General features: G+C 40.2%; 1 protein-coding gene across 1 annotated transcript in view; it reads left to right on the forward strand.

The window, feature by feature from the left end:
- Positions 1–15901, forward strand: part of CPS1 (carbamoyl-phosphate synthase 1) — a 361797-nt gene that overhangs the window by 98224 nt on the left and 247672 nt on the right. The gene's annotated exons all lie outside the window — the stretch shown is intronic.

Consider the following 15901-nt stretch of genomic DNA (forward strand, 5'->3'; position numbering starts at 1 on the left):
TCCTCCCCCCTTGCCGTAATTTGCAAGAAAATGTTGGTCAGCAAAGAGGTGGTGATGTTTAAAAATAAAAAGCAGACGTATAAGGAAAGCCCATGAGGTCTCGCAGTGGTTTCCCTTCTAGGGAGCACAGACTCCTGCTGGCTCTCTCTCTCTCTTGATTGTAGTGAACTGTATGCTAAAGAAGACTAATTTAGAACTACTTCCTATAACTTAGTTTTCTTTCTATAATTTAATAAAAAATATCAAATGGGATGGAAAGGACAGTAAGAATTACCTTCTTGCAAAACAACTTTTCTAATAGTAGAGTAACTTTCAGTCACAGTAGATACTTATCTCTTTTATTTCCTAAATGGCATAAAGTCTAATTATTTATCACCCAGATTTTTTATCCGTACTAGGGAGATAAGATAAATTTTTAAATTTACCTAAGTAGCCAGAGAGATAAAGAGAGAAATGGACCTGATCAATATGGTGTAAGTTTTGGTGAGTAATTTGGAAGTTTTTCCTTTTCTGTCCTTGGCTCCCTCCGTCTGCAAGGCTGGAATCTCTTATTAAGAAGGATGAGGTTAACCAATGTACCATCCTCACTTCTGTTCTTTTAACTTTTGAGATATTTAATTAATGAGTGGTTATTAATTAGTAAAAAAAAAAAAAAAAAAGCCCAGTAGCTAGTTTGGGATTTTAAAAGACCATACTTATGCAGGCACATATATACACACATATATATATACATATATATATACAGGCGCACATACACACACACATATACATATATACACATACATAGATACGTATGTATTCATATACGCTTATGTGTTAGTACACACATTATATATTCTAATTATTGAATATAGTTGTGTTTAAAGATGTACATTTACTAGCTATTTTCTTTTGGTCTGACATGAAAGCACTGCCCAATTTGGGGAGGGTCTCTCCTCCTCTCCATATACTACAGCTCAGAGAGATTGAGACTCTTGTATTAGCAATAATTCACGTTAAGTTGCAACTGACCACAGTTACTCAGTCTCCTTATCTCCCAGGGTGGCCTGATCTGCTGGATTATTTCATCCACGTATGTTCAGGAGAAGCTTTTGCTTGGCTCCCCCCACCCTGCCCCATGCTACTCCATACCAAGGACTCAGTTATTGCCTAAAGTATCTGCCGACGCTCCTTGCTCACAGACAAGGCAGTCATGAGAATCTGAACATATTTTCCCTAAGTGTATTGCTTGTCTCAAGTTTAAATAATTAGAATATAATTCAAAAGATAACGATATGTTTTAAAGCAGAAACACTATTTCTGTAAACAGAAATTTGTCCAACTGTTTGTTTTCCTTTGAATTATTAAGGAATACGTGGGGGTTGTCTGCAATCACTGAGAGATGAATATGCTCTTATTTTAACTCACAGCTTATATTAATACTTTGCTCCAGGTGCAGAAATCCCTTTAAATCTATGACAGGTTTACAAGTAAAAGAGCTTTCTGTGTTCTGAGCAAAAAAATTTGAAATACGAGCACTTTGTTTCATATTAAGGGGGAAGATGGCTTGATCTCGCTGTATATCTAAACCCCTTTGTGTTATCAAATATATATCATGGATTTATGAATTCACAGAGGAAAACATGTTGGTATAGAATTTTCTACTTGAAAATAGAAACCACAAAGGTAAAGTACCATTCATATCATATCAGAGTTCATGCTATCAATATGACGTTACAGTTGATGCTAACATTGACCATATCACTGTGGGAGTGTCTGACAGGCTCCTCCCCAAACCCGTGATCTAAACCAATAGAGCCCAAACTGAGGGATATTCTACAAAATTCCTGATAATCATTTTAAAAATTATCAAGATTATCAAAAACAAGGAAAGTGCGAGAAACTGTCCCAGCCTCGAGGAGCCTAAGGGAACACAGAGAGTAAATATGATGTGGTGTCCTAGATGGAAAACTGGGCTACAGCAGGGACATTAGATAAAAACTAAGGAAATCTGAATGAGGCATGGACTTTAGCTAATAGTGATGTATCAACATCAGTTCATCAGTTGTGACAAATGCACTATAGTAAAGTAAGAAGTTAACAGTGGAGGAAACAGGGTGGGGAGTCCGTGGACACTCCGTCAACTTTTCTGTAAATCTAAAACTATTCTAAAAGCAAAAATTATTAAAAAAAAAAAAAAACAAGAACTAAACAAAAGTAAAAATAATTCACCCTGAAACTTCAAAGAAAAGAGGCTCAAGGTCTCATTCCTCCGTAGTCAAAGTTCTTTGTGTTTTGTTGGGGTATGTTCTAGAAGGAAAGTCTCAACATGGTTAGTTTACAGCGCTGAGGCCTTTTGGCCTTTTTGAAATGGTCAGTCCTGTTGGACACATGTATCTGTCTTGAGACATTATTAGTTACACACAGAAGTGATTTGTGGAGAAGGAAGAATGCAGAGGCTTTCTGAAACCATGATCCTGAGTAGTTTAACAAGATAATCAGAATCAAAGTGAAATTTCTCTCGACCTGTCCTTTTTATAGGACTGTGTGACGAGACTCACTTGTCGGGGCAGGAAGGGCAACAGCTGAGGGATTCTCCTCTCAGTGACAGATGACACGCTCTGTGCCCAGATCTTCCAAGTGTTCTTCACGCTTAACTGCACTGTCTGTTGTATGAGTTTTTTAGACGCTTATCAGGGCGCAGGGGAAGGCAGAGGGACAAATTCATTGCTGCAGGTAGCTCATCGTATTTTGCCTTCTAATACCTTTGCGGTTTTTTTTTTTTTTTTTTTACCACATGGTCAAGATTCACCACACATTAACCTGTTTCTTGTGTGATAGTGTAGGTTTTCAGGTACTTTTTGGTGACGATAAAATGCTTGTTTTCTGTTTAGAAATGTTGGGCCTGAGAATGAGAGCAATCAGTATTATTTCCCTTCATTTCACAGCTAACATGCTTGCACCAACCAGGCAACCACAGGGATCTATTTATTCCACACACATTGACCACTTAGTATATGCAGGGCCCCCTTATAATAGGCTTTAGGATTACTGGGTGAACGAGATGGACTTGGTGCCTGTTCTCTTGGAGTTCTGTTGGAGACTGGGGGCTGTAAAAGACAGTAATCAACTAGATGAAATGATTGCAAATTGTCACAAGGAATACAAAGAAAATAAAGCAAGTGTCATGAAAATAATTTTGTGAGGTGGGCTGGACACCAACTTTATGTAGGAATCTTGAGGAGCTGCCATGTCAGCCCAGAAGGAGATCCTTTCCTGATACTTCGTTTATACGTTTAGATTTCCTGATAAGCTTACTTAGAGAAGAGGAAGTAATGATACCACATAATTTGCAGTTTTATGGAACTTAATTGTTTACAAAATGAGTTCAAAATGCAAAATGTATGTACTTTTCAATTCAGCAATTCCAATTCTTCATAATTAGTAGTGATTTGGGGAGATTATTAAATACCCATGCCTGAGATCCACTCCCAGAGTTTCTGATTTCACCGGTCCAGTAGGAGAAGGGAGTGGGGAGCAGGGGCAGCAGAATTCTTAAAAGCTCCAGATGATTCTGATGTGAAGCCAGATTTGAGAAACACTAACCATAGAGAAGCACTCACAGCTGTGAACCAGGAGCCTGTGCAAGGATGTTACTACAGCATTGTTTCTAATAGGAAAAAGATCACAACATAAATGCTTATCAGTAAAAGTCGGCGAAACCGACATGGTACATGTGATTTTTTCTATGCAATTCTATGGAATAATGAGGTAGGTCAATATATACTGACTTGGAAAGATCTCTAAGACATGAAAATAGCAAGTCGCAGAATACGATGTATAGTATGATACCACATACATAAATATACCCACAAAAATCTATGTAATTCTATATGCAAATATGAACGCAAGTCTGCGTTGGCTACTGCTCAGGTAGGTGAGAAAGGAGTTATGGGAATTCAGAAAGGTTCAAGCCGAGTGTAGATTGAAAGACAGTAGGGAAAGGTTAGGAAGACTACCTTCCACTACGCCTCAGGACGATGAAGCATGATATCAAGATTTAAGATATGAATTTGAAAGATGATGTCACTGTGCTTCCCAAAAAGTTCACGGCTATGTGCATCACAGTAGAAAGGTGATAGGAGAAGGGGGCTTGGGATCTGGAAAGAGAGGCCACAGGGACGCACTCTGACCAAGGCACTCATTGCTATGCTCTCCCTTTGATGCCACTGTCCCTTCCTCTCTGCTCTCTCAGTTGTGCCTGATCTGTGGATCTCTGGGATACACACCCTACACACACATGCACACACACACCCCACAAGGGCACACAGTCTCACTGACAGGCACACACACACACACATACCCCTTTCTTCAGCAACCAAGTATGGCCCTGGAGAATCAGATCATGCTAAGAGCTTCTCACTGTTCATCAAAGGAGATGAGTTTTGAATGCTTATAATTGTGATGTGAAAAATATTACTATATGTGGATTCACAGCTTCTCCCCTTACCACTTATTCTCTGATGAAAGAGAAAGTCTTCTGAGCAGTTTCTGTGAGGAAGGCAATGAAAACAAAGACCCATCCTGCTCAGGAGTTATGTCAGAAGGAAGGTGAGAGCTTTCTGGAGTGTGCTGCGGGGGACACATCGAGTTGGGTAGGGAACCAAGATAGCCCAACAGGGAGGAGGTCTCTAGGGGCAGAAGAGAGAAAGCGAGAGACTTGGGAATTTTGAATCCTAGTAAGAGAACGAGAGACAACAGGAGATTGTAGTGAGCTGTAGTGGACTAAGTTCTTGGACTTCTTGGAGGTTTTAGAGAAAGAGAAGTGGAGAAAATGTAGAAACTCCTGTTTGGGCTGGATTTCTTTAATTATGACAACACTCAGTGTTCTGGCTGATGCATTTTAGATGCTCAAAGTTTATGATGAATAGATAATTTTGCATAATAAATTGTAATTGTATGAATTAAATGAGTTTGATTTGAAACCACAAGGAAAAGCAAGATGATTTTTAAAAAGTCAATTTAAATAAAAAATAGGTGTGTCAATTAGCAGGTGAATAAATGACAACATCATTTATTAGAATTTTTGGATTCCTGTTTTAATGTCAAGGCCGAGAGCTAACTTGGCACTCCTATTTCTCAGGTGTAGGATAAATCATTGCCGAACTCGGAGTCAGATCTTTCCATAAGCCACAGACAGAGAGTGTAGATTTACTCCAAGCTCCTATTTTGGTGATAATGCAGTATACAGAGCCTATTGTATAGGCTATCAGCCTATGATTGCCTGAGCTAGGCTTAGAACTAGCTGCTTTGGTTAAAGAGGAATTACTCACTTTAGATGTGGAATGGGTAAAAAAGATATTATTTATGATTTTGAAGAAATTATATATTAATGCAAATGTGGAGTTCCCTAGTGTCTACTTACTGAATGCCGTGCACTAGCATGCACTATACCTACCTTATATAGAGCACTGAAAAAAGGTTAGAAATGCAATCAAATTAAGTTAAAAAAAAAAAAGATAGCATCTCTGGTCTCAGGGAACTCTGTTCACCACAGATTTACTGAGTATCTACCGTGTCCTGTGCACTGTGCTGGGCTCTGCAGACACAGCTGTGAGCAAAGCCTTGAGCTAACAGTCGAGCGAGGGAGAGAAACACTGCAAAGTTATCACCCAAATAAATATCCAATTATCACTGAGATGAGTGTTTGGGCTACAAATGTGTCTATGAGAACACGGAGTTGGAAAAGCTCATGGGCATCAGCGAGGTCTTCCCTAGGGAAAGGGAGAGTGAGTTGAGAACAGGAAGAGAGGAGGTAACAGGTGTGTGGGGGGGTGAGGCTTCTAGGCAAAGAGAGCAGCTGTGCACAAGCACTCTCAACAGGGGCTGCCATATAAATAAAACTCATTTGTATAGAAGAAATATTGAAGCAAGTTAGAAAAAAATTAAATGAGAGTAAAATTAAAAAAAATAGATTGAGGGCCGGCCCTGTGGCTTAGGGGTTAAGTGCACGTGCTCTGCTGCTGGGGGCCCGGGTTTGGATCCTGGGCGCGCACCGACGCACCACTTCTCTGGCCATGTTGAGGCCACGTCCCACATACAGCAACTAGAAGGATGGGCGGCTATGACATACAACTATCTACTGGGGCTTTGGTGGAAAAATAAATAAATAAAAATTATAAAAAAAAATAGATTGGAAGTGGCTGCATTAATTGTCTTTGTTTTCTGGCAAATCAAAAGATATTTAAAATTTAAGAATTTGTCTTCTTGGTTGGGCCTGTATCTGCAAAATAACTTGGGAATCCCATCTATTCAGCAGACTGGAACAAAAAGTAGGCGATAGCAAATGAAAAAAATCTTGAGAACGCAGAGTGTGTAATGGGTTTTACCCATCTTTCCTCGTGTGAGGAAAGGAGGAGACGGATAATATTACTCTTGCTTCATAGTGAAGACTTTGAAAAAGAGGGACATTGACCTCGTCAGCACCAGAAACTCAATGTGTCTTTCTTGCCTCCTACTGATCATTTTGCCCAAATAACTGAGTTTTTTGTGTGTTCTTTTAAGATGTAGTTTCTCAAAAGCATAGGCATTTATTTTGTATTTCCCCAAATATTGGGACCATTAAAGGTGTTTAGTAAAGTCCTGTTGAATTAGAATGGAATGTGTTGTCATAAATCCCTTATACATTCCTGAAGAAAAGGATTGTTGGTTAATTCAGTACAGAGTAAACAATAATTGTGAAAATTTGAAGTTCTTCGTATGAAATGTCTTTTTCATTTGTGAGAATCACTTTTTTGGTATAATGAAGTACTATATTAGGTTTAAAAGTTTGTATCAATTTCCTGTGATATATCTCTTTAGGTAAAATAAGAATTAACTTGGATTGTGAAGAATTAATGTGTGTGTTTGTAAACAGCAAGACGTCAATCATAGTTATTTCTGAGTGGTAAAATTATGAACGAATTTCCTTTTGCTTATCTATATTTCCTATTTTTCTCCTGTGATTTCAGTTTGCTTATATAATAAATAATAACAAAATAATTTAAAAAGCCAACAATACGGATTAGATATAAGTACAATACGCAGAGTTCACATAAAAGCCCACTTGTTAAGCTTTCACTTAAGGCTGGGGATTTTTTTCCCTTACCTTTACCTAGCTCAGTTCATGTCTGTGTGATAACTATGTGAAAACCAGCCAATGACAGGCTATTAAATAAGTGGGTTCCACGTAATTCCACGCCACAGCAGCACTTGTCTAGATTTCAGCCTTAATTGACATGCCCACTATGCCCAATAATCTGCTTACCAAAGCTCTTCTGTCACCTGCAATTTATTTCCTTGTCTGAGCTTCATCTATAAATTACAATCCACGTCTGGTGGATGAAATCTATGTGGAAATCACGTCGTCTTGACTTTTTCCACTTAACAAATTGAATAAAAAGTAGTGTTCACAGTTCTGAATCTCTGAAGCCCTAACAAGTAGCATTTATTAAACCACACACTATTCTAATCATGATTTGCCCCATCAGGAATCAGACTGTATTTGTGATTTATTCAGATAATCATTTCGTAGTTCACAAAGCCCAACCTCAAAGCTAAAAAAAGTGGTGAACAGTTGAATTATTCCTCTGTTAGAATCTTGACTAGTTTACTTGTAACTAATCATGTGACCACCGACAACTATTTTAGATTCAGAGAGGCTTAAATACAAAATGAGAGGAATGCATAAGGTAAGATTCAACATCTCTTTTTACTGTAAAACTCTATGGTTTTGATTTTTGAATAGCATCATTATTATTAATGGCAGTCTTTTGAGGGCTCATGTATATTATCTCCATTAATCCTATAACAACTTGAGGTAGGTATATACTTTACACTTTGCAGATCAAAAAGACAGAAAGGTAATGTGCCAATTACACACAGGAAAAGTGTCAAAAACAGAAATAAAGCCTGGTTTTGATGCAATCTAAGCCTGAGCTCTTAACTATTGCTTCCTATTGGCTGAGGGAAGGTAAATACATGAGAAAAACTGTGTACATTGTGTCTTGGCTCTTGGTTACGGTAGAATTAAATCTTGGCTTGTAAAAAATGATCCATTCGAAGGTTATGTTTCAGAAGAAGAGGGCTTAAAGACGGAAAGGAACTCCCAGGAGGCTATCAACGCCAATGGCAGAGAGACCTTGGGCGTCCTGGGAACCACAGAGTGGAAGAGAGTGCACAATAGTGATAGGATCATCCTCCCAGCACTTATTACCCAGAGAAAAACTTATGGATATGATCATTCATGAAGGGAATCATGACCTATGGAACTTGCAAGACGAATGACAGCCAACAAAGCTGGATTTGACCTGGGTCACCACTGCCTCCCCAGGGTCCCCCCACTGCTCCCTTCCCCTACAGACCATGCTGTAGTCACGCTGACCTTCCCGATTCAGGGCCTATCATTGCTGCCTCCTTTGCCCGGAACACTATTCCATACATCTTTTCACAGCTCCCTCCTCAGATCCTTCAGGTTTCAGTCCAAGGTCTTCAGAAAGACCTTCCCCAGTCATGCTATCTTAAGCAGCCCCTATCCTGATCATTCTTCAGGCCAGCATTGGCTTCTATTTTCCTCATAGTCTTTATAAGTTTCACATCTTTAATTTGTTTTCTAATATATTTAGGAAGTGAGCTCCATGCGATCAAGGACTCATCTCCCTGGTTCTACACTGAATCTCAGGCTCCCACCTCATAGTAAGCTCAAAACAAGTATTTATTTATTGAATGGATGAACAAATAAATGAAAGAATGTTATGGGTTTTGGTTTTGGCCAATTATAATTAAGTGACCCAAGTTTGGAGCTCCAAAATTTGAGAGCTAGGAAGAACTCGGATAGCCAAATGAGAAGAATGGCTGTGAGTAGAGACTGACTATTAGAAGCCATTCTGAAAAGATTAAGGCTTCGACAGTATTTAGTGAAAGGAAGGAAAAGTGGTGGCTTAAAAGCAATTTTAATTATGTAAAGTATCACTATGATGAAAATAGTCATCAGCTGTTCTGAATATAAGACTAACAGGGATGTGTGAAGAGATTTCCAGTTAAAAATAAATAACTTACCAACCGGGGATGCTCCAGCAGTGTTCTGAAATGTTTCCTCTCAAACTGTTTCCCTCTTAAGAATAGGTAGGTGTCTATGTGCAAGCTTGTTAAGAGACCAGGAGTGGATAATAAGATGATTGATTTTTTGGGATATTTATACTCCTTTCATCACTAAGTTTTTGACCAGTATTATTTCTTTAACACTCAATAAATCCCATCCCTGAGTAAGAAGGAGATGGGTATTATTTTTCTTCTTTTGCTCTTAGAGTTACCCTGTTAGAGGTCAGGCCACATCCAGGGCAAGCCGGGGCCAGTGCTCAGGAACCCTGTCGTCTGAGGGAGATGGGGAGCCACGTGGAAATGGTTAGCATGCTGCTTCCCTTGGCGGTGGGGGTGTAGGGTTTCTCAAGGAAGGACATTTATAGTGATTAAAATTGCTCAGAGCTTGCTTCATTGTGTAATTCTGATACTGTAGTATGTGATGCTGGCAAGAGAGGAGTATGAAGGGGACAGAAAATCCCAGACGGGGGCACAGGAGGGCACACGGTGTGGATGCTTCCACAAGAAAGGGGGCTGTGGGGGAGGGGGACACTCACAGGCTGGGCAAAGCCTGGGTCAGGAGGCCTCTGGTGACCTCCAGAGGAGGCGCCCAAAGACAATGACTATTCTGCAGCCCACTGTCATCCCGCAGTATTTAGTGTAGCTCCAAAACAACCGGCAGAAGAGGCTTTTGGGAGTTGATAATTTTCTGGGAAATAAAGTACAAAGTATCTTCCAGGACAAAAATGTTAAGAAGAAATTCTAAATATACACATATCTTAAAAGCCAGTAATTCCACTCCTAGGTATGCCCTATGAAAACATCTACATACATGCATGAAGATGTACATAAACATCCTTAGCAACATTATTCATATAGCACAAAACTGGAAACAACTCAAATGTCCATCAACAGCAGAAAGGATTAGTAAAGTATGGTCATTCAAACGATGATATATTACACAGCAACAAGAATTGAACAAACCATGGGGACATAGAATAGCGCGGATCACACAGTGTTGAGTTAAAGAACTCAGGTAAAAAAAACAATGTCTGTACGATGCCATTCAAATAAAGTTCAAAACCAAGTGACGCTAACTGCTGGCATTAGAAGGCAGGTGGTGGCTACCTCTGCGAGGAGGGTGAGCTAGTGATGGAGAGTGAAGGGGCCAGTGGTTATACGAATATGTTCCCTTTGCAATCATCAAGCCGTGCACTTAAGATTTTTGCACTTTTCTGAATGTATGTTATACTTTAATAAAGAATTCAATCAGGAAAAGAAGTAACACCGCCCTCCAAAGTAAAATGGATGATATGGATGAAATCACAGGGACGGAGGGGCCCTGTTTTCAAGCCTATGTTGGGGGCTTCAGACGACATGCGTGAGGTTCTCCCTCTGGAGGACGGGCAGCAACTGCAGGGCCAGGAATAGCCCGAGGCTGACGGTGCATTTGTTTCTTCTCGTCCTGGTCGAGGTTTTCTAATTCGGGCCCAGAGAGGATCCGTGTCTCCAGGAGGCCACACTGTGGCACGCTAGGCATTCTCTAGGGACGGCAGCCACAATAGGTGCATTTGGGAGAGTTTAAATGCAAGAACAGCACAAAGGGCACGCTTGTCCCGCCATAAACCAACACCAGGGTTCAAAAATGTGAGACACCTGTTCCCCCGTCATTGTAAATTTCAACGTGAGATTTCTAGCTTTTTCATTGCGTGATACATTCTCTTATAGCAAGAGTGTGGGTTATTCTGACATGGAGGAGGTTGAGACCATTACAGCTGGGAATAAGGCAAAATGGAGTGGCCACGGCCCTTTCCTCGGCTTGTAATGGACTATTTGCAGTCGAGGCCCAGCACAGGTATCGATTCTGATCAAGTGGGCTTCTTTACAGAGCGAAAACATTGTCTGCCCTGGAGGTGAGCCCCGTGGGGCCATTCCTGCCGCGCTCTTTCAAATGAACAGATTACACCACTCAGATGCTAAGATGCTGCTTCTGACACATCCCACTGCAGATATTAAAGTCCCCTCCATGTCCGTTCGGCAGTTAGGATTCTTGTAGCTTCCGTGCACCACAGGCTGTGTATCAGCTGGCAGGGTGATTTTCTCCCTCCCCTGAATGTGTAAAGGAAGAATTCGATTGCTGTTTGTTGAAATAGACTGTATATCTCACAAGTCCCGTTTCAGTAGTCTTCCAGAGGCAAGAATGAATGTGGGATTGGAAAGGGCATTGCGACGTGGCTAAATAAATAGCAAGAGGTCCCTCAGTGCCTGGCCAGCCAGCAGTGTTACAGTGTGACTTCGAGGCTTTGCATTTCACACTCTTCCTTCAGCAAATAGAGTCGGAAAGGTCTTACACAGAGACAGAATTTTAAGTCTGAACACTCAGGAAACTTGGGCTTCCAACTCTAAAGCTGTCACATAATCCCCTGAGAAGCGCCAGAAACTTTTCAACTAGACCTTTTTATGTCTCCAATAATTGTTAAATCCAATATGCCCTAGGTTTCCCCTCAAATTTCTTCTTGTGAGATGTGTACATATTCTTGTACGTTTCTCCAGCTTTAAGACTGGGCTCTGCCATTGTAGGTGTATAGAGACCATAGACAGGACTGTGCATTGATCCTGCAAGTCCAGAAACGGAAGATGTCCTGACAAAAGGAGAAAGACCTTTGCTTGCAGCTTGAAAAGTGAGGAATCGGCAGGTTCTGAGTGCTCAAGTTTGATGTGTGGTTTGATCCCATTTCTTCCCTCAGATTATATTTCTTTAGATATGAAGGAGAGGGAGTATCTACAGCAGGCAGTGTGTGTGAGTGGAATTATTTTTATAGTGTGCCTCTCATGATGATCCATTTTTCCTAGAAAGTTGAAGAAAAATGGATCATCCCATCTCATCCCATGTTACTCTCCTCCTCACACTTTAGACTCGTCAATCTGGCTTCTTCAGTTCATTCATTGTGTCTTTGCACCTCAGGACCTTTGAATATACTATTCTCTCTCCCTGGATTGCACTTCCCACCTTTCTTTCAATAACTGTTTTTCCCTATCCTTCAAGTCTTAGCTTAGATGTCATCTCCTCAGAGAGGCCTTGCCGACCACAGTATCTAAAGTAGATTCTACTCTCCCATCCCATACTGCGACACTCCATCTGATGGACTCATGGCATTTATAAGGATTTTGTTATTTATTTACTTGATTATTGTGCATCTCTCTTGCTATAATGTGAATTCCAAGAGGTAGCATACATGGCTATCTTCTGTATAGTGGTAGTTATCTAACTTAGCACAGTCTCTGCCATATAGTATGCTCAGTAAACATTTGTTGAATAAGAGAATAAATAAACTCATTTTGGGTGATATATTTTTCTTTTTACTATACTAGGTTTTTCCTGAGGCTAGTGTCTTAGATGTTCTTCTCTCTGGGAGACTCTTATAATTCTTTAAATAAAAAAGTAAAGAGAAGCATTGATTACAGTTTTGGATAAAGGAAGAAAGAGAGTTATTTCCTCTTTTGAACCCTGTATTGGTTATCTTTTGCTCCCTAACAAATTGCCTCAAAACTTAACAGCCCAAAACAACAATAAACATTTGTTATCTCACACAGTTTCCATGGGTCAGGGACTCAAGACCAGCTAAGTGAGTGGTTCTGGCTCAAGACTCTCATGAGGTTGTAATCAAGATGTTGGCCGGGGCTGGAGTCATCTGCAGACTTGATTGGGGCTGAAGGACACCCTTCCAGGGTGGTCTGCACGTGGCTAGCTCATGGGGGCTGGATATTCACAGGAGGGTTCAGTTCCTTGCCACTTGGGTTTTTCTGTTTGGCTGCCTGACGGTCTTCACAAAACAGCAGCTGGCTTCCCCCAGCGCAAGTGGTCCAAGAGAGCCAGCTGAAGCGGCAGGGTCTTTTACGACCTGGCCTCAGGAGTCACACACCTTCGTTCTCCGTATACTATTTGTTGCTCGTGTCAGGCCTGTTCAGAGTGGGAGGGGGCTACATCAGGGTGTGAATACCAGGAGGCAAGAATCATCGGAGGTCACGTTGAAGGCTGGCTTCCACAAATCCCAACACGGTGTGTCCTTTGGTGTCTGGGGTTTTTCCTCCTGTTTCTCTGCCTCAGTCATCCCGTAGCAACATCCACCCTCCAATAGGCAGGTGTCTCAGGACACAGAGACACGTAGGAGAGATCTGCATGCAGGAGAACAGTATCGTTTGTGCTTATTAATATCAATTTCTACGTGCATGGAGGTCTCCTCACGCCTATCACTGTGTCTGCCTAAATAACAGACACATGGAAGGTTCTCCACAAATATAATTTTTTTTGAATGAGAGAATGGAAAAATAAACAAAGGGACTGAGTTTTCTCCTTCCTGAACCTGAGGGCTGGTTTTGTGCTGTGATTTACAAACTCGATTGCCAGCCTTCAGAAATACACATCGATTGTAATAAAAAAGAATTAAACATGCTGTTAACATTTAGCTTTCATAGTCTGGGTAGATGCCTATCAGTCTTGAGACCCATTCAACACAAACCAGACAATTCCCTCACTTTCACATAGGGGCAGTTTTATCCCTTTCTTCTTCTCTGGTTTAAAAAAAATTATTTGCATTTGGTGGAGTTTATTCCAATCATTAAATTTAATGCCTAAACAGAATGGTTATTTTTAATCCTGTATCTACTTGCCTTAGTCATAATTCATCATTATTCTAATATCACAAAACTAATCTATAAATGTTATCCCTATGGACACAACTACTATCGTTAAATTTATATTCTACTTATTTGTAAAATGCTTTTGGAATTTTAGAAACATCCACACTCCAATAATACTTACACAAATTATCTTCCTTAAAAGGTTCAGAGACTGCAAGATCCAACGTTAGCAACGGAGCATCAAGTGACGTTGTATATCGTAAGAATGCCGTTCATTATGATTCCCATTTAAGTGATTTGGAGGCTAAGCTTTGCTAGAGAATTTCTAGAGCACTGCCAGAAAATTAAAATTACAGACTCTCATCCAGTGCTTGTAGGAGTGTACATTTATGGAATAACTACTTTGTAGACCAATTTAACAATATCTACTAGAGTTGAAATTGTATATGGTCCAGTAATTCCCATCCTGGGTATATATACTAGGAATACTCAACCACATGGGCACAAATATGTGCACTGCAGCATTGTAGTGAAAAAGTTGAAAAGCGTAAAAGGTAAAAACATGAATGGATGACAACCAAACTGTTAAAAATATGAAATATTGATATAATTAATACAACGGAATATTCTACAGAAGGAAAATGAACAGAATAGTACATATATCAACATAGATGAGTCTCACAAACATTACACTGGATAAGATAAAAAGCAAGTTGTATAAGCACACAGCATATGATTCCATTTTTTAGCTTAAAACATGCAAACCAATATTATATATTGTTTATGTCCTGAACAGACAGAATAAACGATAATATTAATGAAAATGACAAACCTTAAATTTAGTATGGAAATCTTCTTTGTAAGAGGGAGGGAGGGGAAATGAGATCTGAGGTGGGTAAATAGAGGGATTTAATTGTAGTTTTAATGTTTTATTTCTTACGCTAGACTGTAGGTATATCGGTTTTTGTTTTATTATTTATACTTTGCAGAATATTTCATAATTTAAAAAAATCTAGGGGCCTGCCCGATGGCGCAGCGGTTAAGTGCGCATACTCCGCTGTGGCGGCCCAGGGTTCGCGGGTTCGCAGGTTCGGATCCCGGGCGCGCACTGACGCATCGCTTGTCAAGCCATGCAGTGGTGGTGTCCCATATAAAGTAGAGGAAGATGGGCACAGATGTTAGCCCAGGGCCAGTCTTCCTCAGCAAAAAAAAAGAGTGTGATTACCATCGGATGTTAGCTCAGGACTGATTTTCCTCACACACACACAAAAAAAATCTGAGTGAAGTGCTGAAGTCTTCTGAGAACTATAAGCTTGGTTGCGTGATGGTGAGAATTGGGTAGAGTTATAACAATGCTCAACTTGTGTGCAAACAACATTAATGTGACATTTTTTACTGGCATTTCCATATTATTTATGCGGACCACTGCTGTTTCCAGCATCGACTTCACCTTTTATCCTGGTGATTGTTTTGTGTAAAATTAAGTGTATTCCTTCCTCACCTTCATCTGTGAAAGTGAGTCGGTTGCATTAGGTCATTTTTGGCCTAATGTATTGCTTGGCTGTAATGTTTGATTTAGGTATAAAAATTTGGGTATTGAAAATAAAGACGCTAGGAAATAAATCTAGGTTCATAAAAGGGAGAATTAGTCTCTCAAGAATTTCTAAACTGCTTCCCCCCCATATTCTAAATAATCTTTAAAATATAAACATTCAACAGTTATTTGGCCTTCTGCTCTTTCCGTTTGCCTTTCTAGCGTTGCAAGAGAGTTCAGGAAAAGGAGGGAAGGAAGAGATGAATGTTGGAGCAATCTGAGGGCTGCTACTTTTCTGTATTTGATGTAGTTGCTACACTTCTATCACCAGGCAAGTGCTTAGAGATTTGCAGATTAAGTTTCTGTAAGTGCATTGGAATTTCCCTCATATTCTACCCTTAGTTGGAGAAATACAGGGCTTGATGCGTGGCATTGGCTATCCTGGAATGGCTGCACGACTCTGAGTTCTAATAATTAGTTATGCACCGCATAACGATGTTTCAGTCAAGACGGACCACATATACATGGGAGGGATAAGATTAGTACCATATAGCCTAGGTGTGTGGTTGGCTATTCCATCTAGATTTGTGTAAGTACACTCTGTGATGTTCACATAACGATGAAATCACT

The sequence above is a fragment of the Diceros bicornis genome, chromosome 37, assembly GCF_020826845.1.
Source record: "Diceros bicornis minor isolate mBicDic1 chromosome 37, mDicBic1.mat.cur, whole genome shotgun sequence".
In the NCBI taxonomy this organism is placed as follows: Eukaryota; Metazoa; Chordata; class Mammalia; order Perissodactyla; family Rhinocerotidae; genus Diceros; species Diceros bicornis.